Source organism: Anser cygnoides, chromosome 4, assembly GCF_040182565.1.
Source record: "Anser cygnoides isolate HZ-2024a breed goose chromosome 4, Taihu_goose_T2T_genome, whole genome shotgun sequence".
NCBI lineage: Eukaryota > Metazoa > Chordata > Aves > Anseriformes > Anatidae > Anser > Anser cygnoides.
The window spans coordinates 31,127,384-31,151,276 of NC_089876.1; the positions used below are offsets into that span (position 1 = coordinate 31,127,384).

Consider the following 23,893-nt stretch of genomic DNA (forward strand, 5'->3'; position numbering starts at 1 on the left):
GTGCTGAGCCAGAGGTGGTGCCTGTTCAAAGAGTGAATTTCACTGTTCCTAATGGCAATTTTTGCTGTTATGAATGTTCATAGCCCACACAAACATGTAAAAAGTCTCTGCATGTAACAGGATGTAGTGATCGTTCAACTGGGAATGCCAGAAATTTGTTTAATATTCAGTGCATACAATCATAAAAATGGAGCACATGTTTCTTTTGAAATTGTCATTCTGCAGATGTGTAAGGCTGGGTGTTTAAAGCCTTGTTTACATTGGTGTGAAATTCTGCTGTCACCTCGACTGCTGAAAATGAAAGGTTTTTGAGTGTCTCAGGCTAGCTCCTTCAACATGGAGGAATTGGGGAATTCCTTCTGAAACATACTGGTCAAGTGTAGTAATACTGCTACTTCCCTTTTTTTCCACTGCCATTGTAACATGCATGTGATTGTGTCCCCTGATCCCGCTGGAAATCTGTGCAATGACCTGGCCTGGAGAGAAACACAAGGACTGTGAGGTTTTTGGTTCCCACTGATGGCAGTGACCCTGCTCCATGATGGAAACACCTGTGTGTGTGTGCTGGTGGTGACCATCTCACCACAGAACACGCTCAGCCACACTCCTGTGTGGTGTCACAGGCAAAAATAGCAACCATTCACTGCAAAGACTTGGACAAGAACAAATTGTTTCTGTTGCTTTAACCATGCTAACCTTTGTAGGATTTTTTTTTTCTTCCTTCATCCTGTAGGCACTGGCATTGAATACTGATGAGGAAATACTTGGTCTAAAGCCAGCTAGTCAATTTTGGTTAATTAATTGGAATGGTGATTGGCAAAAACCCAGCCCAAATTTTTGTAGGTAATTTATAGCATAGGTAATCGTTTACTCGTGGATAATTATCTCTACCTGTAGGTAGCAGAAGGTAATGGTTATTGAGATCCAGATGCATCACTAACAAACGTGATTTTAGGAAACTGCAAATACTTAGACTGAGTTATCTGTTCAATTATTGAGGAGGCAACTTCAAGTGTACAGTAAATACACCCCTTCCTATTATTTGATTCCCTGTTCCATAAGCCCAGGTGAACAAAAATAAGTGAGAAACAGTTTATTGTTATTGGGAAGCCAGTATTCCTATTCTAAGTGTGTGAGCTAGCACAGATGAGCTAGACTTCTGGGATGTCATAACTTGCTTAATATAGGCTAGCAACGAATTACTACTGCTTAGAAGCAACTGGGTATAAGGGGAATTCAGGAGAGTACTCTGGGATAAGTAACCTATTGTGTGGCACAGGTCGTATCCTGAGCCGTGGCTAATACCGATTTTGAAAGCATGTGGTAGCTTTTGGGAAGGTGTCACCTTCAGGGGAGTAAGATAAGCTCATCAAGCAGAGAGCATAATGGGGCATCTTTATGAATATCGGTCTTTGCCAAAACATCAGCCTTGACAAAGGTTCCTACAGTGTTTGTGACCTGAGCAACACTGTTCCTGGGTGTACCGTTTGTCACCCCTCAAGCAGAACTGAGGTGTATAACAGGTAGCCCTGGGAGCAACCTAGCTGCCTGTGCAGAAACATTGTACTCGTTTGCAACAGAAGGCAGAGCAGAAAGACAAAAGCAGGCAGGCAGGCAGGTGGCAAGGGGAGGAGGATGTTCAACCATCCTGCTGTTCTCTCATTCATTCCCACGAGAAGTAAGTAAGTGATGGCTCTGCACTTCTGGGGTAGGACCAAGCAGCTCCTGTGTCAAAAAACACCCTGAAGAAGGTGCAGTCCTGGGAATGTGTAGTTGGGGAGAGGAGCTGTTTTGGAATCAAGGATTAGTAAGGACAAACAAAAACACTTGGCAAGTGTGCTGGTTTAGTTCTCTGCTGTAAAAGAACAAGAGCTGAGTGAACACTAGCTTTTCAGTGATGTGGCAGATAGCTTGCTTGTCTAGAGATTCGAGGTCCCTGCCTGGTCCCTGCTGTCCTTAGTAACTGTAGGAACAGTACTGCAGTAGGTGGACAGTAGTAGGAACAAAGCTAATTGCTTGTTTCTACCGTGAATGTAGCAAATATATTTTGGAGTGTGATGCCTGTTTGAAATGATTCAACTGGACGTTTTACATCTTCTGTTGTAAATGTCAGTGTTGTGCCCTCTTCTACAGACCGTGAGTAGATGCATGTTATCTCAGGTTTTGGCATTATTGGAAAATTCCTGTTGATCTGTTTGAGCATTTGATTTCCCTCTTGATGCTATGAAATACCAGAAGTTTTGAACAAAAGAGCAATGTATCCCAGTGTGTGTTCAACACTCTTAGAAGTGACAGATATTTGAGAGAGAGACCAAATTGATGGGCTTCGAGACAGCCGTTTTCATTTTCCGTGAATGGGCTGGGCCCATTTTCTTTTTTCACTTAAAGCTGTTTGTTTTGCACATGGAATCTGATGAAGTTTCCATCTTTTTGTTCCTTTTTCCAGTGCAAACTGTAAAAAACAAAAGCAAAGCCCCTGACATCATCTTACTGCAGCAGTGGGGTGATGTTTTTATCTTGTGAAATACTTGGTAAGTACATGGTGTTACTTCCAAAAGGGAACAGGCTGGAGACATGCCTTGGAATAAGAAGCAGGTCTGTAGGCTGTCATCCTAATTTTGCATTAGTGACAATATGAAATTCAGCTCTGTCCCTCAAGAAGAGAGCAGAGGCTTCTCCAACAAGATGAGGGGAAAAAAAAAACATTACGTTTTGCCTAGCAACAGTATGATATCTCAATTCTTAACACCACATTCTTCGAGTCCTGTCTCTTTTGGGCATGCCGACGTTACAGTTCCTCCTTTTGCCCAGAGTGGGTCAGAGGGCCCCAGGACAGCCTGGACGGCTCTGGGGTGGTGGCTGGGGCTGCCTTGCTGAGCAGTTTTGCCTGTGAAGCTTCCCTTAGTGCTTCAGGGACGATCATCCTCTGAGGACCTTCAAGGATGGGTCTCTGAAAGCTGTAAGTCAGGCTTACTGTAGCTCTCGTCATCTCATGTGGGGTAAGTCAGAAGAGCTAATTTAATACCACAGAAGTGCTGATTTAATACCACAAAGTCATCTTCTCAAATCAGTTTATACTCTTGGCACTTAGCATAGTTTGATTTATATGTTAAAAAAATCCTTCCAACCAGCAAGTTGCATATATAAGGGAGTTGATGGTTTGAGTGGATTGCATATGGCCCAGGAGAGGCAAGTAGAATAGGAAACATATGTTTGGCACCCACAGGTACTGCAGAATCAAGCGAGTGTGAATTGCTAAAACGTAGTTTACATAATATGGTCAATAATATGCAGCAGATGGAGTCTGAGCGTATCGCTTAAATCATGAAATCTCTAAACACTGTAAGGGATTGCACAACAGCAAACTTGAACTTTGAAGGTAAATTGATAAATGATTTTCTATTTACTCTAGCAGGTGTGAACCAAACTAACTGAATTAGAAGAATTCTTTTACTCTGGATGGACAGTTGTGATGGCCACTACTTTAATTGTTCATGTTGGGAAGTGCTGGTTTGAAGAAAAGATAAGTAAATCATCCTGTTGGGTGGTGTGTGAGACTCAGCCTGCAGATTTCCTTGTACTGCCCTTAGACTGATGTTGTTGCATTTTTTTTATTGACAAAACCTGTCTGTGTTGGTAGACTTATTTAAATGGAAGGGAATTCTTCTGTCCCTTTACCTTATGGCCAGTTTTTGTGAACTTGTCAGAGCCAAACCCTGTGTCTTGGTCTTACTGCTGCCAAATTAGCTTTGCTCAGCTGGAAGATGCTTCTCATGAGGATCAGCCTGCAGTGCCACCTGGGTCTGGATGGTTCTTTCCTCCCTCCGAGACATGACTGTGAATTAAGGTACCAAAGCCTGGCTTTAATCTGTTTATTTAGAAAGGACTGTCCCACAACCTTACTGCTGAAGTACTTGTTGATACTCTCTAGTCTGGGGCTGAGCACAACTTTTTTTAGGCCTTTGATGAAGGCTGAGGGAAGCGTTTGCAGGATGTGTGCAGGAGATGCTGATGAACGTACGTCTTTACTGCTGATAAGCCTCAACCACTGATTTTCTAAGAGTCAAAAACCTATCTACACTGTATAAGGAAAACATTTCCTAAATCAACAGCTGGCTTCTTAAATCTAAGACAATACTGTCCACACTCATTCAGCCAGGGACTTGTGTTCTTAATACCTGTGCTGAGCAGTGCCCTCCAGGGCTCCCTCCCCAGCTCATCATTAGTGTGCACAGCAGAAAGCTGGACACAGTGTACGCAGTCACACTGGAAAGACAGTGCCTTCCTCATGGAGCTCACCAGAGGAAATGGCCCTGAGCAGCTTGCTGCTGAGTTCCTGTAATACTGTTGTGTCATGTGTGTTCCTGCTGACCTGTGTAGTTGTTCTGCCTGCTAGGGTCAGAGGTAGACGTTGAGTTGACCAACGTTGAAGCAACAAATGGTTGAGGGGAGTGCGTGTAACCCACAGCTCAACATAGAGTTTTGTCAACATAAAATAGTACTGAAAAGCAATCAGAAAAATACAGGGTGCTTCTGAGGCACATTTTTTTTTCTCTGTGTTTCGCTGCCTGCTCTGTTACGGATTTACAGGATATGAGGTGAGGAGTAACACGGAGAAACTCCAGTATGGTTTTTGGAGAGGGCTTTCAGGCTACAGTGTAGGAATCACAGGTGGTTTTTGTGCCTGACTGGTCAGGAGTCCATAAGAAATTCAACTAGAAGACTGTGTGTGTAACTCGTTCCTAACGTCTTAGCAGAGATGAAAGTTGGCACATATATAGTCTTTGCTTGGATCTTTTGTTGTTATATACTTTGCCAAAATTCAGTTTGGCTATTTTCATTTTATGCAAGTGTGAAAAATGTTATCTGTTTAAGTTGCTTCTTTGCACTTCTATGAATAAAAAATGGCTTTAATTAAATTAAGAAAGAGCTTTGACAAGTGATTTGTCTATAATATGTACTTATGGTTTGTGGCATTTCAAAGAATAAATAACCAAGATGTTGAGGCTTAAACATTGGCTGCTGCACATGTTCTGTCAATTCCTTGGTTGAGGGAGAAATGTTTCTTTGAGAGTAGATTCAGGTCCAGATCCTGCAGTTCCTGTATATTCAGATCCCACGCCACCTTGGGAGATAGGGGAAGATCTACCAGGGGAGGGTTTCAGTCTGTCATTGATGTGGTGAATGAACTGAACTGGAAACAGCCCAGAATGTCTCAGGAGAAGTTTTTAAGGCAAGCAAGAGCAAGGCTTTGATTTCAGCTCTGCAGACATGCAGGAGAATCAGGAATAGCAGGCATCTAGTTAAATCCATGAGCAGATGAAACCACGTAAGCTGCAGCAAGTTAGAAAGAACTGAGACTTTGGAGAGACTTTGCTCCAGTCCCAACACCACCCCAGCTGCAGGCAGGGGAGAAGCAAGTAATTTTTTCTGGGTAAAATTCAAAAAAGAGATGATCTGTTGAGAAGTTATCAGCTCAAAAGGACAGGTTTGGAAGCAAAATGCATCCCAGGATTATTCACGGCGATGTGATTGTGGCTTTGCCTTCTTTAGCATTGGAGATAACTAAAAAAAATTGAAATAGAAGCATGGAGAAAATCCTTAAAACAGTGAATTGTGTTCTGAAATCTATAGAATATAGGTTGATTTTGAACTTTTTTTCTTGAGTGATTTTTCTCTCTGACCTGGCAAACTAATTGTGTGAGACATTGCTTGCACAGAAAGACATGCAGAAAGCAACAGCAAAAGCGTTGGGTTTAGAAAAAAAGTCCTACTAAATCAATGGGCCTTGGTCATGTTACATCTTGAGTGGAGACGCGCTGACAAATGGCAAACAACTGCACTTTTTCTGTGCTGGAATGTAAATGTTGGCCGAGGCAAATGCAGTGAAAACTTTGCGCATGGGACAGGAAATCCTGGTGTGATTTTTGTAGCTGTCATGGGCTTACTTGTGTGGTTCATCCTTATCTTAAGATTGGACTGATCGAATCCTTCCCTGCCAATACAACTGTTGACGTTAAGCTTTGCCTGACGGTTGTGGGCTGGTGGTGGTGACAGTCTGAAAGTTTGGACAAATGCTGTCAAAATAAGCAGTGAAATGGGAGGGCTTCACTTGCTCCTTGTACCGTAGAGCGGGCTGGAGAAGGAGGAGCAGAGCAGAGGCTTGGTTATGAGGCAGGAGAGCAGCTGGACCTGTAGCCACTCGTGAAGCCATCAGGCTGCAGTGGTCAGGCTGTGCCAAGGCAAGAGCTGATATGCCACGCACTCGGAGTGCTCATGTATATCTTTGCTGCAGATGGGGCAGGTTTGATTCCTTTTAACAAGTCCATTTCTATAAACAAAAGAAACCTAACGTAAACCTCACTGAAATCCGCCTCTAGACCTAGTGCTTAGTCAAAGCTTTTTTTCAGGAGTTCCATGGAATTTAGTGCACACCTAGGAGAGGGGTTTTGGTTTAGTTCCCTCTGAAGTATCTCTGGTGAGCTGTTCAGCTACAGGCTTCATGGAAGTTTGGCTGCCTTCAGTTTTACTTGGTTTAAAAATACAACGTGTTAATAACCAGGAAAAATCTGGAAAGTATCACCACACCTCAGTCTGTCGTTTTTAGTGGCTGTCTTGAAATCACAGGCCTTGGCTCCCCTTCTGTGTAATATGTCTGGCTGTCACTGTAAGTGCCTTCGGGAAGTTGTAACTCTGGGTGGAGAGACAGGTGACACGGCTATTAGCGTGTGAAACCTTGCTGTTGAAGGGCAGTGGCAGTGCCGTGTTCACCCATGTGGAGGTTGAGGGTTGGCCTCTTGCCTCTGCTCTTTGCTGGTGGTGAACTTCCCACCAAGCTTGCTCAGAGAGCGACCGTGCTTTGTTCTGCAAGTCAGCCGCGGTCTGGCTCGTGCAGTACAGCCTACCTTTTTAGTTATTTCTCTTTTTTCCTCGCTGACTCTTTGACACCTACCACCTCCCCGCCAGCCTGGTGTGGCTGATCAAGCTGTTCAAACAACTGGAAGACATCAGAAGTTAAACACTCATTATTTTAATTTGATGCTAATCATGTGTTAATGAGACTAATCCTTGCAATGATTCAGGTAATTTGCTTAATGGCTGCCCAGAGTACAGATTACAGCAATCAGTCACGTCTGATAAGATGTCTGTTGTGGAGGAGGTTGTCAGGTGAATGAGGTGGGAAAAGGCTAAGGAGTAAGGTCTGATCTCACGTAAGTCACCAGTCTTCCTCTATTTAGAGTGGGGAGGCAGAAAAGTCCTGCTGTACAACCTTGCACTTTGCAGAGATTTGTTTCTTTCAGTAGCCAGGGAAAAGCAGCTCAACTGCCTGTGCCTAGAGGTTGTTCTGTCAGTTCTGGAGATCAGATCCTCTCCTGCCTTGGGAAGGGAGTAGTATGTGAGGTCTCCAGCTGACGTCAGTGGGACATGAATTTCTTGAAGTCATTTGGATCTTGGTCAAGTCTTGGGGTATAAATGAAATCTGGATCTGATACAAAATGATAGATGTGGGTTCTGATCTCTAGCCAGTATGAAATGGCATAATACTGCTGGAATAAGCGGAATTGCACTACTTAATCCAAAGGAGCAAGTCATGGACTGGTCAGAGGTCTCTGCTTTCAGCTGTCTTCCCATTTCCCTGCTTAGCTTTCCCAGTTCTCTTCAACAGTAAAAGTAGAGCTGTTGGCCTGAGCTGCTGGGTTGTACTCAGCATTGGAGATGTTCATATGAGCTGTCTGTGTACTCCTAGGAAGAAGCATTTGGCCATGTTCTGCAAGTGGTCCCAGCTGTCTGTTAAGCCTGACTTAATTCATAATGTGCTGGTAGAAACTTGATATGGATGTATCAGGTGTTGGTCTCTGGGTTGCCTGACAGTCTCCTTTAGTTGTAAGCCCTTCAGAGTAAAAACAAACCTGTTTAAGCATTTAGTTCATAATGAATGCTCCATGAAGTATATCTTAATAAACTAATTGTGCAGAGCTAATTGTTAAGAGAGTGAGAAAACAATCCATCAGTGATAGCAAAAAGGGGAAAATTACTAGGCTTGTATGCCTTGGTCACCACAATTCAGACGTTACTTAAATGTAGATTGACTGCTCTGTATGAAATCGTAGGAAGAATATTTTGGAATTTGAAAGTGTGTTAATATTTTCTATTATTGTTATTGGTTTGAGAAAAACACCAACAATCCTAGAAGTTGGTCAAAAAGTCAGTTGTGGAGCTTCAAACAAAGGACTTGACCTGTCACCAGGGGATCTGTGCTGCATTCCTAGCTGAACTGCTGTCTGCTCTGCGGTGAGTTTGAGCCTGGTGTGCTCAGACATTTCTCCAGCTCCTTATACATCCTGCTTCTGTAGTTCAAAAGCTCTTCACTACATATGTCTGTGTTTACACACTTAATAGTCTGTGAAGGCAAAACATCAATAAGGCCTTCACTCTGCTAAAGGTATGCATAAAAACAAAATACACACTTATGTACTTGGACACAGTGGGCAAAACACATAAGGAGGTAAGTCTTGTCCTTATTTCTACAGATGAAGAAATAAGACGGGGGATTCAATCACAAAGGGTAGATTGGTAATAAAATGCAAGTTGTGTACTTTATAAGGCTGTTCCTTTTGATAATCTTTGCAGCATGTACATGAACTGTAAAACAAGAATGTTGCAGTTTGCAATGAAACTCGTGATATCTGTAGGAAGCTGTGCTGTACCCCCACTGTGTTCCAGCAGGTCTTTGTTAGATTAAGTGCAGTCTTTATTTCAAATTCAATACAAGTATTAATCCAGGAGTAAAAGTAGCATTTCACACTTGGAGTGAGACAAGGCTAGATATAAATGGGAGGATGCAGGTACCCAGATACTTCTTTGGGTGAGGTGGCAGTGCTCAGGTGCTTGGCAATATGTCCCCCGTACCTCTCACTGCAGGCACATATGCTAAACCTTGAGGTGCTGAGCCTCAGCATCTACATTTCCAGAGCTACACAAACTATTTCTAAACCCATGCAAAATACAACTGGAGAGATCTTTTGCATGTGGGAGATCAGTAGCCCAATGATCACTGAAATGTGGGGGTTGTTTTTTCCCTGTCATCTTCAGGACTAGGGTATTTTTCTGAGCTGTTCTCTTCCAGAGTACTGTAGCCACTGAGGTACTGGATATGTGTTTCTGGGGGAGGCAATCAGCAACATCTTTTTCTCAATATATATCTAAACAAAAATACTCTTTTATAAATACAGAGGGAAAAAAAGTTTAATGTACAGAAGGGGATTCAGCATTGTCCTGCTTATGGTCAAGTATCTAAATCCCTGAAGAAAAGCAAATAATAACCCGTACTCTTCTCTTTCATGCTTTTTGTAAGCAAGTTCAGGCAGACTGTGTTGTGTGACTCATTTATATGTCAGAAAGTAGATGCTGTTGGGGACCTAGGGTTTAAGCATATATTGTTGGGGAAAACATTTCAAGGGAGTAAGAGGAGGCAAAATGGTTCATATCTGTGCTAGTGATGTCAAGCAACTAAAATAAGATATTGACAGTGAAGGGAAATTATTTGAATACCCCTGTTAAAGCACCTGGTTCCTTGTCAGTCTCCAAGGACTTGAAAAGAGCTGTTAGAAACAGAGTGAGTAGACCTGCAAGGTACAAAGAACTGTGACTTCCCCGCTGCTACAGGAGTGCGGACAAGGAATGTTTGGCCTCAGTTTTCCACACTGGGATGTAGGTAAAAGAACCAGGGTTCAGGATTCCTAAAACAGAGAATGCAGTGGCTTTCTTGAACTTGGATTAGTGGAAAGCCACTGATAATTGTCTTGTCTCTGCATTCAGGAATGAGAAAATATTTTCCTGTTTTCTTCATGAGATGTGGCAGCAGTTATGATTTCTTGAATGATATTTTGATTCAACCTTTTGTCTGTGGCAAAATATGCTTGGATTTAATCAATTTGCGTCTCTGTTTAAGGCCCAAATTGTTATAGGCCTTAAGGGGCTGACATTGTCCTAAAGCACTCATTTAATAATTTAGAGTAAACAGATGGTTTTATTTTTTCCCATTAGAACCTTTCAGCTTTTCTAGTTGCATAGAGATAATAATTATATCTCTCACATTGATTAAAATGCACTGTATTAATATTTTACTCTGTCTGGTTTCGATTGTGTTATTTCTCTGTGGGTTTTAATAAGTACTGTGGAGTTAACATCACGTACAATAAACTGTGCTGTGCAAGTCTCGCAGTATCAAGTGATGGTGAACACGAGGCAGTTTTTATCTTGACAGGCCTAGCAGCATAAGTGCATATTTGGTGCTGTTAAATAAGGCTGTTATGCTGCTCTTGCTTGAAGAAGTGAGCATTTTCCTTTTACAATATCTGCTAGATGGTATCTGGGCACATATTAGACAGTAGACAACACTTAACTCTTAGATCTTGAATGTTCTTTACTAATTAGCTTTGAAACTTGCATTGAACTTAGTAAAATCAACACTGCTCTTGAAGAGCAGAGGAGGGATTATTTGAACTTAGGTCCCATTACGGAGGTTGAGGAATTCAATGGTAATTCGAGGAAAGTCAATTCAGAGGTACCACAACAGTAAGCACAAAATAAGGTCATGGGACAAGATGTTCTCTGGATTTAGGGTGCAATCTGTTCTCATGAGCTTTCTGTTGATCATCTGAAGAAGAATGCACTTGCATCTCTGCAGTAGTTGCTGACAGCCTGAAACGACTGAGGAGGTGCTCTGACCAATGGTTCCTCCTGTCAGAGCCAGTTCCTAGAGGCTGGTCAGTAACAAACGGCTGGAGGATGCTCTTGTTCTCAGCCAGAGTAGCTGATAGCTGATTGTGGAACAGGAGAGTAGCAAGGCTAGGTGTCACCTGAAAATGCTGCGATCAGTATCAGAGATCAGCATGTCCATGGGGAAATGGGTATCTCAGAGCAGTAGTGTTGTGATGGCTGGAGCTTTGGGTGGTTAAATTTCTGCAGTGTTATTGCTGATTTAATGTAGTTGTGTAGTCTGGTGCAGTCTGGAAGGTACAGGAGACTGCGTTTTTTGAAGTTCTTAGCATAGCCAGTTGTACATAGGTTTGGTTACAAAAAGCTGAGCACGCTGAAGTTGGGATTGGAATGAAGCAGGATCTTGTTGCAACCTTGATAAGAAGTGATTACAGGATAAAAAAGGTATTTATATATCAAAGTCTATGGACTGAGAGTTGATTCTGGTCCCATGAGCATTTTCTTCTCTCTTCTGTTGAATTTGAAATAAATAAATATTTGGCCTGGCTTTTGTGACTGATAAAAGGGTCTGTTTTAAAAATACCATCTGGGGGCATCAGCGCTGAAACTCAGAAAACCATATGGTTTGTCTCCAGTTTGTGATCAAGTGAGTGGGAGTCCCAGCTTAGGTGTTACATATCTGGTGCTCGTTAGTCTTAGGTGCTGGTCACTGTGATCACTTGACTTGTCATTTTTGCAATTATTAGTGGGCACTTTAGGTTTATCAATTATTTTTCCAGGCTTTGAGTTACTTGTTTTGAGAGCATAATTTGTTTATAATATATGTTTTAACAGCATGATTTGTTTTGTGTTTTTAATTAATATTAAGCTTTGACTCTAAAATTGCATGGCAAATCATTATGGAGAGCTATTACCTTGAATATTGCTGCTAAAGACTTGCAATATACTGTAACTTTGTCTCCTTTATTGCCAAGTTCATTTTAGTGGTCTCGGAACTGGGATTTAGGGGTGGCATTGACAGAGGAAACTTTAGAGTACTGCTACATTGCTATGCTAGAATCAGTGGATATTGCACTTGTGTCCCTCTAAAAACTTTGCTGTGGTGCAAAATGAACCTGTAGTAGGGCAACAGATGTGGGAAGGGCTGTATCCTACACTGCAGAAAGTGTTTGGAAGCGTCAGAGAGCTGATGTAGAGGCTGCAGATAGAGAACTGAGATCGATCAGATGTGTTTACCAGGGGGTAAAAGTTGGCAGGAAAGTGATTTGGTTTTCTTTGTAGGCATCTGTGCGGAAGGAATATAACCAGTTCTAAGGGGCAGTTTTGCACAACAGAGGAGAAAGTACAGCTCGAGGAGAAAGATGGAAAGCACAAGTCTTAAAGTGCTTTAACGAAATGATCAGGCAGCAAGCTGGAGTCCCGGAGGAGGAGAAACTTCGTTACACATTGTTTAAGTCAGTTGTACACCTTGCCCCAGGATGCCCTAGTATTATTTTTTTTTAAAAAGGAAAAAAAAAAAGAAAGAAAGAAAAGCCTCTCCATTATCTAATTGTGGTGTTGACTTTGCCCATTGCAGAGCCAGGTGTCTGGCAGGTAGGATTCTTTTCTGTCTGGGTCTTCATGGGTGGGGTCCTCTGCTAACCCACTGAGCAGAATTTGGAGGGACAAAATGATTTGCCCTCAGATATTCAGCTGATGGATTTTACCAACTCTACCAATAGTTTCTTTTCTTAAGTATTTGAAAGTTTTACAGTGTCTTTTTAGCCACTGGATGTGGCCTTCTGTAAGGTGGCACCAAATCTGTATGTTACTCATGAATGCATGCTGTAACCATAGGGCTTTTTAAATTCTTCTGAAAATGATTTATTACTTGGCAAAAAAAAATCATCTTAAGCATAACTGGGACATTTTCTTTTTGCTTCTTTGACCAAACAGTGTATTTCCAGATGAAAACGAAAAACAGTTGTAGTCTAACTCTATTAACACTGATTCTCTGGTGTACCTTAGTGGATAAGTCTGTCTCTAGGCCTTCTCATCTCCCGTTGAAGCTGTCTTCCAGGCGAAAGCTTTTTTTAATAACCCAAATTAACAAGACTTGCTAAAGAACTTGATTGTTCCGTGCGTTGAGTGAGAGGATTTAAGTGGGCATGGAAAATTTCCTTGTTCTGTGCAAGGCTCTGGTGTGCTTAGTACTGACTTTTTAGGTAGGCTATAAATACAAATGAGCAACCAGCATTTACTGTCTAGGTCATGTGCAGTTAAAGGAAACAGTTAATGTGAATACACTCATTGTGAATACACTTGGAAAACAATGGAGTAAAAACAAGAAAAAAAAACTTAGTGAATTATTCTATTTAACTTTTGGGGTCAGTGAATCAAATTCATTTCAGAACGGGAAATAAGCTGCTCTTCATGGTATTATTTTAAACCTTGTGTCTAGCTAGTACAGCAAAATACCTAAGAACAGTGCAGACAATTGGGACACAGAAAATGTGGATTTCTTCCCTTAAAGGGAGCGCAAGTTTTAGCTTGCACATTTTTTTCCTCTTCCAAGAGCTGGGTTTGGGCAGAATAATATTCCCTGAAATGACTGATGATTTCTTCTTTTTGGAAAGACAAAACGATCCAAAAAGCCTAAAGGAAATATTGAGAATTTCACAAAAAGATGCAAATATTTGTTGGGCACATGCAGAAATGTGTAATTTCTCAGTGAGAACTGCATGATAAGGCTAAAAGCCGTTTTGGGTGGTGATGGTGATTTGAAAGGAACTCGGTTATAAATGACTTCGGTGAAGGAATGTGTGAATAAGGTGAAAGATGGCAAAACTCAGTTTAAACAGTCAATCCATAGAAAATGTGATGGCATTTTTCTTCTTAAAAATATAAATCTGTTTTCAGAGAGAAATTGGATAGATTTGCATGTAACATTTTTAGAAAGATTTGCACAGTAAGTTGCACTTGAGAATGAAAATGTGCATTGTTTAAAAAACAAAAAAGCTTGCACATCCAGAAATTAATATCTGTGAATGAGTGGGTATTTAAGACAGCTTATTGGAAGAAAATCCTAGGTATGTATTTTTTTTTCTGAATGTTCTCAATCAAATACTGCATGTAGATGTTTGGCCTCTGGAGAGCCAGGGAACCTGGTGTTTTCAGTTTCTGCATATTAAGATATGTTTCTGCTGCTATTAAATTAAAGCACTTCTAACTGTAGAACTTTTACGTCAAGAGCATGATAACTTTTTGTTGAAAACTAATACTGTAAGCTAATAACTTGACTCTGTGTTTGGGCAGTGTGGGGTACTTCTCAACTTCCCTTGTCCTTGAGTTTACAGACACTCTAAGTAGATATTGTTGAACCATTTTGGGAGGAATTTGTTGAAAATGTGTGTGAGGGTTGATGTAGGCAGTAGTAGTCGCAACCCTGGCAGTAGGTTGGGACAGCATGCAGTTTAGTCTTAGCATTTGCATATGTTTGCTTAAGAAACCTGCAGTGAACAATTGACGCTAACTATTCTTTTGCTTCTCTGTCAAGATGGGTAAAAAGCAAGAAGGTTGATGGAAAACATGATTTGCAAGTAGAATCCTTTCATTCTCCCCTAATTCTAAAAGTTCATGATGTCTGTTTTGTGAAGAAGAACCTTAATTTGCTGTGATCGTTCCTGAAGGTCGATGGGAGCATGCAAAAATAATACCACAAAGAATGTTACAGTTCGTCTTCTACTTGAAATCAATTTTCCACTAACGTGCGTTTGGAAAAGTACGCATTTGGAGCGTTTTGATAATGTAGACGATTATCCCTCTAATTCCCTGTCCATCTGTAGGATAAACGCTTAGACTGTGTGTAAACTATACCAAGTCTATATCATACATAATGTATGATTGTATATGATAATGTGCCATGAATGTCAAATTTTATTTTATTAAATATAAGCTGCTCTTCCATCTGCCCGTTGGAGACCCCATACATTGTATGCCAAAGAAAGCGCAATTCTGGAGCATTATATAGTTTCACATGGAACCATGTGAAATACCTCAGCTTCCCTCACTTAAATCGTTAAAACTCCACTTGTTCTAATGCCTCAGTCATCGTTTCTTCTTGCTCTATAAGAGCAGTGTCAGACTCTGACAGTTTAGCAGCAGTGCAAGCTCAGACGAGTTTGCCAAAAACACTGATGGCCGGATCCTTGACTGCTCTAACTCTGTTGGCGTCAGAGGTTTAGCAACGGTTTCTACCAGTCAAGCTCTGTCCTCCCTACCAGCCTTTTCCTCTAGCAGTCCAGCTCTCCAGTGATGACGAGGCCTTCAAATGAGCAAGGAGACAAATGTTTGTCATAGCTTTTGAAGCTTTGGCAGACAAGCTGCTAGGACCTTTAGTTGGCACCTATGTCTGGTTCCAAAAAAGCCAACCTTGTCACGGCTGCCTTTTTTTTTTTTTTTTTTTTTTTCAGAGATCTCGTGTTGTATGTGTGTGTGTGAGCCTGTATGTCTGGGTGTCTCGTGATACTCTGCGATAGATTGACAGGAACCAGAAGCCAGGTTCATCAAAGCCACAGATTTCTGATCCAGAATTGCAGTGACTGATTTGTGCCAGCACAGACCTAGACTGTCCAGATAGACTGAACAGGAGGAAAATGTAATGCCAAAAAGGAAGAAGATGAAATCTAATTAATCAGAAACAAATAAGTCATCCTAATGGCAGCGCAGAAGCAGTATCAATTTAATTTGAGAGTACCCTATGTTCCGTAAGGATGACATTGTGCAGTAATTCTGCTGCCAGTAACTGCCGTCAGAATTGCTGAATAGTAAGAAACAAATGAGTTACTGCCTTAAATGGTCTGTATTTTGTGAATTTAACATGCTGTGGTTCTTCAAGCTCAAATTCGGCTTGTGACTGTTTCTCCCCTGCTACATGCCAGCATCCATACCGGGTTTTGTTCTGTTTTGTTCTTCCATGGTGGCAGAGTAATTAAGCTAAGGAAATAGTACAGCTGCCATTCAAGTTGGTAGAAGCCATCAGAATGGGGAACGACTGCTGGAGTTGCATTGCTTCTCGTCCTGGGAAGTGTGGAGTGTGGAACCTTCCTGCCCTGTCTGGGGGCTGACTGCATTGCCTTTTTTGCCTTAGAGAAAGAGGTTCAGTCCTGGGAGCAATGGCCATGTAGTGTTAAGACCAGCCAGAGCTGTCATCATCCCCGGCTCTGTGCTTGAATAAGTGGAAGTGGCAGGCTGCGGAGGTATGGGTATTTTACATTTTGAGGTGATCAGAAAAGGCCTTCAGAGGAGATTTGTTGACAGTCACAGCCTCTCTGTGACTTATGCACAGGGCATTTTGCTTCAGATGAGATTGAAGTGGTGCAGCTTAGCACTTTGGGGACTGCAGTGTGCAACTGCCTCATTTCATTGCAGAGCCAGGCGAGTGCTGGCTTTTCCCTGCTGCACTGTGTGCTACAGAGGCAGGTGGATCTGATGTGCCAGGCGGAAGGCTTCTTCTGTGGAATTACCTTTCACTGAGAAAGCCATCCCATTTGTTTTGTGAATGGGAGGATGCTGTGTCTGTTTGGAAAGGCTTCTTCTGCTCCCGGACTTGATCTCCATGGAGTACTAGGAAAAGCACTCAGTTTTCTCTGGTCTTTTCTCCCCCTCGGTGACCGAGCGCTCCCTCCCCTTTGTCACTTGTCTGTCTTGTTGCTGTGGGCCAGGAAGTTGAATTTTCCAAGATGAGATGGGAAGATGTGATAACGTGGTAGGGCCTTAAGAAACAAAAGGGGGTAGCATGCTGGTTAAGGTAGACCCGGTAAGTCTGGTGCGTGACAGGAACTGCCACCAAGATATTTGCTGCCAGCAGTGGGGACAGCACACGTGGAAAGATGTCAAGTTAGCAAGGGTCACAGGGAAGAGGAAGGGGAGGAAATGAGGGAAATAGTCGGTGTTCGGGAGATCAGCCCCAGCTACTACTGGGAGAACACTAAAAAAGAGAAGGGGTATTATGAGCCAGGTTGTTGGGACAGGTAACAGAGCTCCACTTAGATCAGCAGTGACCGCTGCTGTCACACTGATTTACCTGTGGAGACTTGGGCTACGCATGCTTTTCTTAGGGTAATACACTTCTGAGGAAAACAGAGACAGAGCAAGGACCCTAGGACTGAGCAGGCTGGACACCAGTGTTCCAAGCTCAAGGAAACGACAGATTTGAAGGTCTGGCATTTTGAACGACTGACTGAAATCTCAAATCTTACTGAAGCCTGTCAATGTGGTGATGCTCCAGTTTCATGCTTGAGGACAACAGAGCAGCAAGGCCAGCAGGGGCACAGCTGATGTGTCAGGTCAGGAGGTCAGTAAAGTTGTGCTGCTTGGCACGAGGGGAAGAGTAAGGCTCAGACTCTTCAGCTCTATTTTCTCTGGGTTTGCTGTAAACCTTTCATTATGGCTGTGCAGAATTGCACTTAAAGGGAGAGCACCCTTCTGAAAGACTGCAGCTGTCGTTACTGGGCAGTCATCATAACCTGGTCACTAATTACCAGATACTCACTTAATGGAAGTGCCCAAGCAGTCTCATCTCATTGCTCTCTTCTTCAGGTTAACCTGTGTGGCTCTGACAGCATGTCTTGTTTAGGCAGATGCTCTGTTATGCTTGGGACCAACACATAATGAATGAGACGGTAGTTGCTGGAAGAATCTGTACTTGAAATACTGTAGATGGCTAAGATGGGAGAGAGGAGTCACAGGTGCTGGGAGCCCTAGGGATAGAAGTAGTGGAAGAACTGAGAGCATGTAGGTCCTGGTTCAGTGTCTGAAATGCTGAACTGCTTTAGATGTCGCTTGGCATTTGGTTTTTAACAAATGTTAGACCCTATGGATCAAAAAAATATAAATAAAAAACCCACAACCTTGGGAGCAAACGTTATGTGCGAGAGAAAAATCCTTTCTGTTTCCTTGGTTACAGAAGTGCATGAATAAATTAAATCAAAAAAGTCCTCAGTATATTCTGAGTGGTCATCTGTGACAACTGTCCCTTAAGTGTTGACAGTAGGAGGAATGAGCAAAAGCAAAGCCTGTCTGAAACTGTCCTGAATCAACTGTGTAAAAGCCATGGGTATGCACTGCTGCGAACAGACTGATTCCTGGTAAGCTCAGAGTTTGAGCTGGGGCTCGGATGGAGCTGCGTGGTGACTGATCGCTGACCACCTGCTGCTGTTGTGGCGCGCAGGGACAGGAAGAGCAGCCGTGGGCAATTCTGTCACACCAGAGCTATAAATTAAGCTAAAGCCCTGCTTGCGGCAGTCTCTGATTTGGAGTTCAGGTCTGAAGCCGAATTTAGATCTCTGCAGAGCCCAGCTCTCTACCGACTGGTCTTGCAGAGCCTAAGTGTGACTTCAGACATGTCAATACGGAGCTGTTTTACCAGAACAAGGTGTGAACCTGAAGTTCCTCCTCTCTAGGAATGCTATTATGTGGACGGTTGCATTTTCACTCAAAAATATTTGCTTTCCAATCTAGTTGATGTCATTCTGGAAATTGTTTGAACTAAACAAGCAAGCTATTCTTAGTGTAAGTACATCCTTCTGGATAGCTATACCATTTTAATTATGTGCTTATTATGTAAATGTACCAGTGAAGTTCCTTGAGTCTAGCAAGACTATGGATATCCAGGCACCAAATTTGCTTTAGAAATATGGCTTGGAGTATGTACCCATGGCTTCCCAGACCTGTCTTCATTCTAAAGGCTAATGCAGTTATTCCACTACAAGTCCTGATTTGATTTCTAGCAGGATTGCCCTCTGATTCTTCCGGCCAGGTGCCTTTATGGATATTACTACGCGTGTACAAGATACTTTGCATCTGAGGTACAAAGAAAGTAATGGACTGGCCTGAGAGTTTCCAGTGGGTCTACGGCAAAGTCCAGAATGAAAGAAGGTATTAAAAATGCCAGTTTTCTGCCTTGCTTGTAGAAGAACTATCAGAGTTATTTCTTAAAGTCTCTAGATGAGCCACCAGATGAAGTCCCCATAGGTTAGTTTGTACAGGGGAAACAGAAGGAAAATTAGTGGTAACCTTTGGAGTGTTCCTAAGCACAAAATGATGGGGAAGAGTAGGGTGTGCTCAAATGGCAAGAGACTGTGTTCTTCAGAGCCACCGCTGTGGAGCTGGTTGGTGTTCTGGAGCACTTCAGAGAGGCAGTGGAGCAAGTGTACGTGTAGGCATGGCCTGGTAGGTTACAACATTCATATGAAGCTGTAAATCAGGATCTATTGTCGTGTGCAAGTTGAACAGTATTCCTTAACTGCACAAGGATATTTTGAACAGTTGTGGGGCTGCAGCATGCAGGCAAATATTGCTGCTAAGATTCTTCTTTAAAACAAGGGGATTTGAGGATCATTTTGTTAATTTTTTTACCACTTAGAATTCTCAGACATGAAAAGTTAACACAGTTTGGAAGACTTTTTTTTTCTTTTTTTTCTGGCACTCACAAGTTCAGAATGCTTTTGTGCATTCCAAGCAGTCCTGCCCAGATCTACCACCTGTTCCATAATTCTGGGTATAGTCAGGGTATAGTTCTTTTCCATATGGGCAGCGTAATTCCATTAAGTAGCAATCCAGCACTCTTTTTTTTTTTTTAACATTAAACCTCGAGAGTTAATCATCCATCTGTGTGTAATCATTGATTCCATTAAGCCTTATGGCCTTGTCAGATTATCAAACATTTTAAACAGCACTTTTTTTCTTTTTTTTTTTTGCTTTACTTGACAGCAAAAGCATTTGTTAGGGGGCATGATTAGCTCGAAGTTTTCAAGATGTATTCCAGTCTCATATAGACATTTACGCTTACCAAATCTTCTCCCTGTTCAGAACAACAAAGCTTGCCCACAGTGCGTATGACAAATGACATGCAAGTCATTCAGGTATTTTGTGACAGACAAAGCTGAGATATTTAATGTTTAAAAGCAACACAATGAAGAAACAAACAAAAACAAAAATCTTTTTCTTTCTGGTGATGGAACAATCAGCTGCTTACTCATGTTTTTGGTTAGGATTAGGGGAATTGCATTAGCTTGATTGAAGTAAGAGCAGACTCGCACCTCGAGAGTGATGATGCAACAAACTTTTCTTGTAAAAGGGAGGAAACCTGGTTGTCAGATGGACATGCAGAAGTTTTCATATCAAAATAGAACAAGAAAGCTGTTTTTTTCCACATATAGGATTTGAAAAGTGATGCCATGGTATTCCTGAAACTAAACATGTTGTCAATTGATTTCTTAAATGTGACAGTAAAACTTTGCATAAGCATCTAATTGCAGTTGTATTCTTCTCCAGAAATCCCTGAAATGGGAGTTCCAAGCTGGTACCTGAAGGAGGAAATCACATTAGAACTGCTCCCAAACAGAAGGAGCAGTTACTGTTGCAGGTAGCAGGTGAGGCTTGTTACTGGTGGGAGTTAGCACTTTGTGCTGCAGACTTAGTCACTTGCCCCCTTGCTAATTTTACTTGCTCGTATTGAGCATTAACCTAAGGATGTCAACGCTGCCTGGGGAAGAAATTGATATTCGGGGTGAGCAAGGCAGCCTTGCACCAATTCTGAAACCAAAAACCTCTGTCAGAAAAGGTCAACACCACATAGGTTTTTTTCAGTGATGGACGCTCATAACAGAGCCATGAAATGTAAATGTGAAACGTTGCTTAGTAATACGCAGATGGGAAGTATGAGGCCCTCACCCTTATACTTCTTGTGCGGTGTTCTTATACTGGTGGGAAGGAAGGGTACAAACCTTGAGTGTGGCAGGGGCAGGAGGCACTGCATTCGATCTGGGACTTCACTTGGATTCATGGAGTATCTCTGCACCAGGAAACCAGATATACTAGCTTGAACACCAGCTCTCTGTTTTGCCCATCTGAATGTGCTGAGGGTTTCTCTGTTGCTGAAGTCGATCTCTAGCAGTTGAAATGTATCCTTCAGTCTTTGACTTTGATAAAAATCAGAACAGAGCAAAGCTAACAGCTGTCAGAACAGTGGTGGTAACTTCTGGTTTAATCATAGACAAGGAGAAAGGTGTGTTCTTTCTCTTCTGGTTGTGTGCAAAAGAGTATGTGATAAATCCAACTCAAGTCCAGAGTAGAAGAAAGTTAGCATTGTGAAAAGGGATTGCATTATAACCTTGATCCATGCCAGTTTCTCGATTTTACCATTAACTCAGACAGAAATGAACTGAACAGTAAGGAGGGAACCTGAAGCCAGTTTTGAGCAGAGCTGACAAAGTCTGGAATTTCAGTCATTAAGTCTCATTGCAGTACATTATCTCAGGAGACTTTCATAATGTTCCCACTGCATTTGTGGTTCACTTTGAGGTCATTTAACCTGAAATTCAAGATGAAATAATCAATGGCTAGAAATGTGTATGAATGGGAATAAATTTCGTTTGCAGAAGGAATTAAGGAATTTCCCTAAGGAATAGGCATAGCTTGGAGCCGTTATATTGCATATGCATGCAATATCAGTGCATGCCTTTGGATTGGTTCTAAACCTGCTGAAGCTATTTCAAGTTTCTTCATTGACTTCTGCTGGCTTTCTGTCTAGCTCTGCATACCTGGATGTCTGCTTCACTTTCTGTGCCCATCAGAAATACTCTGTTTCCTGCTGGATTGGATTAGATGTGCTGTGTGCTTATTTCAGATGTTTTACCTTACAAAAAGTAAGTAACTACCTTAAGTAGTTTAGATTCACTTTTGATAGAATGGTTTACTTTTTTTTTTTCTGAATAAACTGAAAAGCTACTAAGAAAACTTGGGAGGAGGGCAGAGTGAGGAGGAAAAAGATGTCCAGAAAGGTGGTGGTAAGGTTTTTGCTGTGAAAGATTTCACGAATTGCAAAAATCTATTAAAAACTGGCAAAAAAATTAAAATACCACTTTTTTTCCCCAACCACTGTGATTACTATTGAACCTGATTAAAAAAAAATAAATAAAAAAAGGCAGGGCAGGGGGGCTTGTTTCTTATTTCCTCGTTAATTACACTAATCTTTTTTTCTGAAAAATATTAGAGTGATAATTAGGCCACACATCATGTGTGGTTGGATAAATACTATTTACATGTTGAGAAAGGGGGCAGAAGAATTATATCTAATGAAAGGAACTGGTGCCAAATAGTAAAGAGATTTGTGTTTGTCTTAGTGAAATGAAATTCATTCACCTCAGCTGGGATATCTTAAAATGCACTCTTGCATCTCAGTACATCTGAAGAAAAAACATGATAATGTAATTTGTGAATATATCATTATATCCATTCTGTGAAGCACAGACTGTTTTGTAAATAGCATTGTAAATAGCACTTTCACCTTTTGTTAGAGGTGTAATGTTTGTGTACTTTGTACAGTGATGAGGTGTAGTATTTTTAATGGTGGGTTGAAGTCAGTTGTGTTTTGGCAGACTGGCAAGGTGGATTAAGATTTTGGTAAATTATACATATATATATAATCTATATATGGAAGGTAAGGATTTATATTTGATCTGGTGGTCCAGTATGCAAGAGTGCTGGCACAGACTTCCAGTATTTGTTCCATTTCAAATCGTAGAGTTTTGTGTAGTATTTGCTGCTGATACCTTCAGTGTGCTTTGTTACTTCAGCATATTAATGTAGTATTAGTATTTCATTTAACAGGTCACAGATGATATTTTTAAGTCTCTGGAGCACTTGCAGACAGAAAGTGCAAATCAGTTGTATGTTTCCAGTTTTGCTGTGGAGATTTTTAGTAGGAGCAAATAGGAATATATGGGACAAAAATCAGGTGTCCATGTCCTGTTTGTTGTGTTCCAAAGTTGTGTCCAACCCAGCTCCCTGTGATGTGGATCTCAAAATGCCGGTTAGCACTAGGGGAATGAAACAGATGCCATGTACGGAGTCATCTAGAAATTTAGTGTACTCTGTGTTGTGAATTCTGCACATGGTTTCTTCTGTCTGTACGTTACCAGTATAGAAGAACACAAGATGCTGAATAGTGGAAAGAACGCACACGCTCTTGTTACAGCCTCTGAGCTAAGCAAGCCCACTGAGTTTAACAAAGATGATTTCTCTTTGCATTGTGGCATTTTTGTCTATAGACTGTTGGATTTCATGGATTGTTCAGATAGCAAGTTGTTACCTGTTGTGGAAGGATGAGAAGCATCATGTGTAAGAGCACATGTCTAAGACCCTGCAAGACCAGATCTCACTCCAGTTCTGTGCCATATTTTTCTGTTCAGTGTTGAAGAAGACAGATTTCGTCCTGCGTTACCTTTTTCTCTGATGAACTGGAATTACCTTCTGTTAAATATTTGTGTGAAGCTTATTACAGCGGGCCTCTCCTTTCTGCTTTTAATAGCTACCACTCCCAGCATGATAACTCCTGTAAAATTAATTTCATCAAGTCTGTCACTAGAAATTTCAGCTTTTTCTCCCTTTGTGTGGATTTCTGTGATAGTTGGAAAGGTCATGAAAAAGTGGAACAGTGTCTCAAGACGCAAATTATGTTTCTTTTTCACAGCTGCAGTTTGGGGGATTGCAGATGTGGTGGTAGCTTGGAGACTTCAAAAATTGGAAATTTCTAATTTGAAAAACTTTAAAGTTCAGAATTGTCAGAAGTTGCAGTTACGGAAGTTCAGAATTGAAGCGATGAACTTTCTAACTGATTCACAAAGAGGTTGAAGAAACATTGTTCAATAAAAATGTACTGAATGTTTAAAGTTGGAGATTTTCAAAGTTTTTCCAAATTTCAGAAGTAAAAAGGAAGGAATCAAGCTTAATTGCTGTTTGTTTCTCCTAGTGATGATTTTGTCTTGATTAGGTCTTCTAAAGTACTTGACAAAGGATTCGTAGTGAATTTTCACTTGATCTAAATCATGCTATAAATGTTACAGATGTTACGGATATGAAGAAAATAATTCTGCGTCTCTGTTAGCCTGTTAGCATGCACCATGCACGGTAACTCAAATATGAAATCGAAAAAGCTGTGCAGCATGTATAACGCCCCAGAATATGCACTAATCTCTTCACCTTCAGCCATACAGCTATTGTTTCCTCTTGCCAGCTTGTACTAGGAAAGACCCACCGAGTCCTGTTTTAAGCAATTAGAAAAGTTGCCTTTCTCCAATCAAAGAGAGGTATTAGTGAAATGAATGGGAGTAATTAAATCTAATTTAGT

General features: G+C 41.5%; 1 long non-coding RNA gene across 1 annotated transcript; it reads left to right on the top strand.

The window, feature by feature from the left end:
* Positions 1-16,487: 16,487 nt before the first annotated feature.
* On the top strand, positions 16,488-23,763 carry LOC125184054 (uncharacterized). Its single transcript, XR_007167304.2, has 4 exons — positions 16,488-18,639; positions 20,038-20,135; positions 21,296-21,410; positions 23,237-23,763. It is a non-coding gene; the product is annotated as an uncharacterized lncRNA (long non-coding RNA).
* The last annotated feature ends 130 nt before the right edge of the window (positions 23,764-23,893 follow it).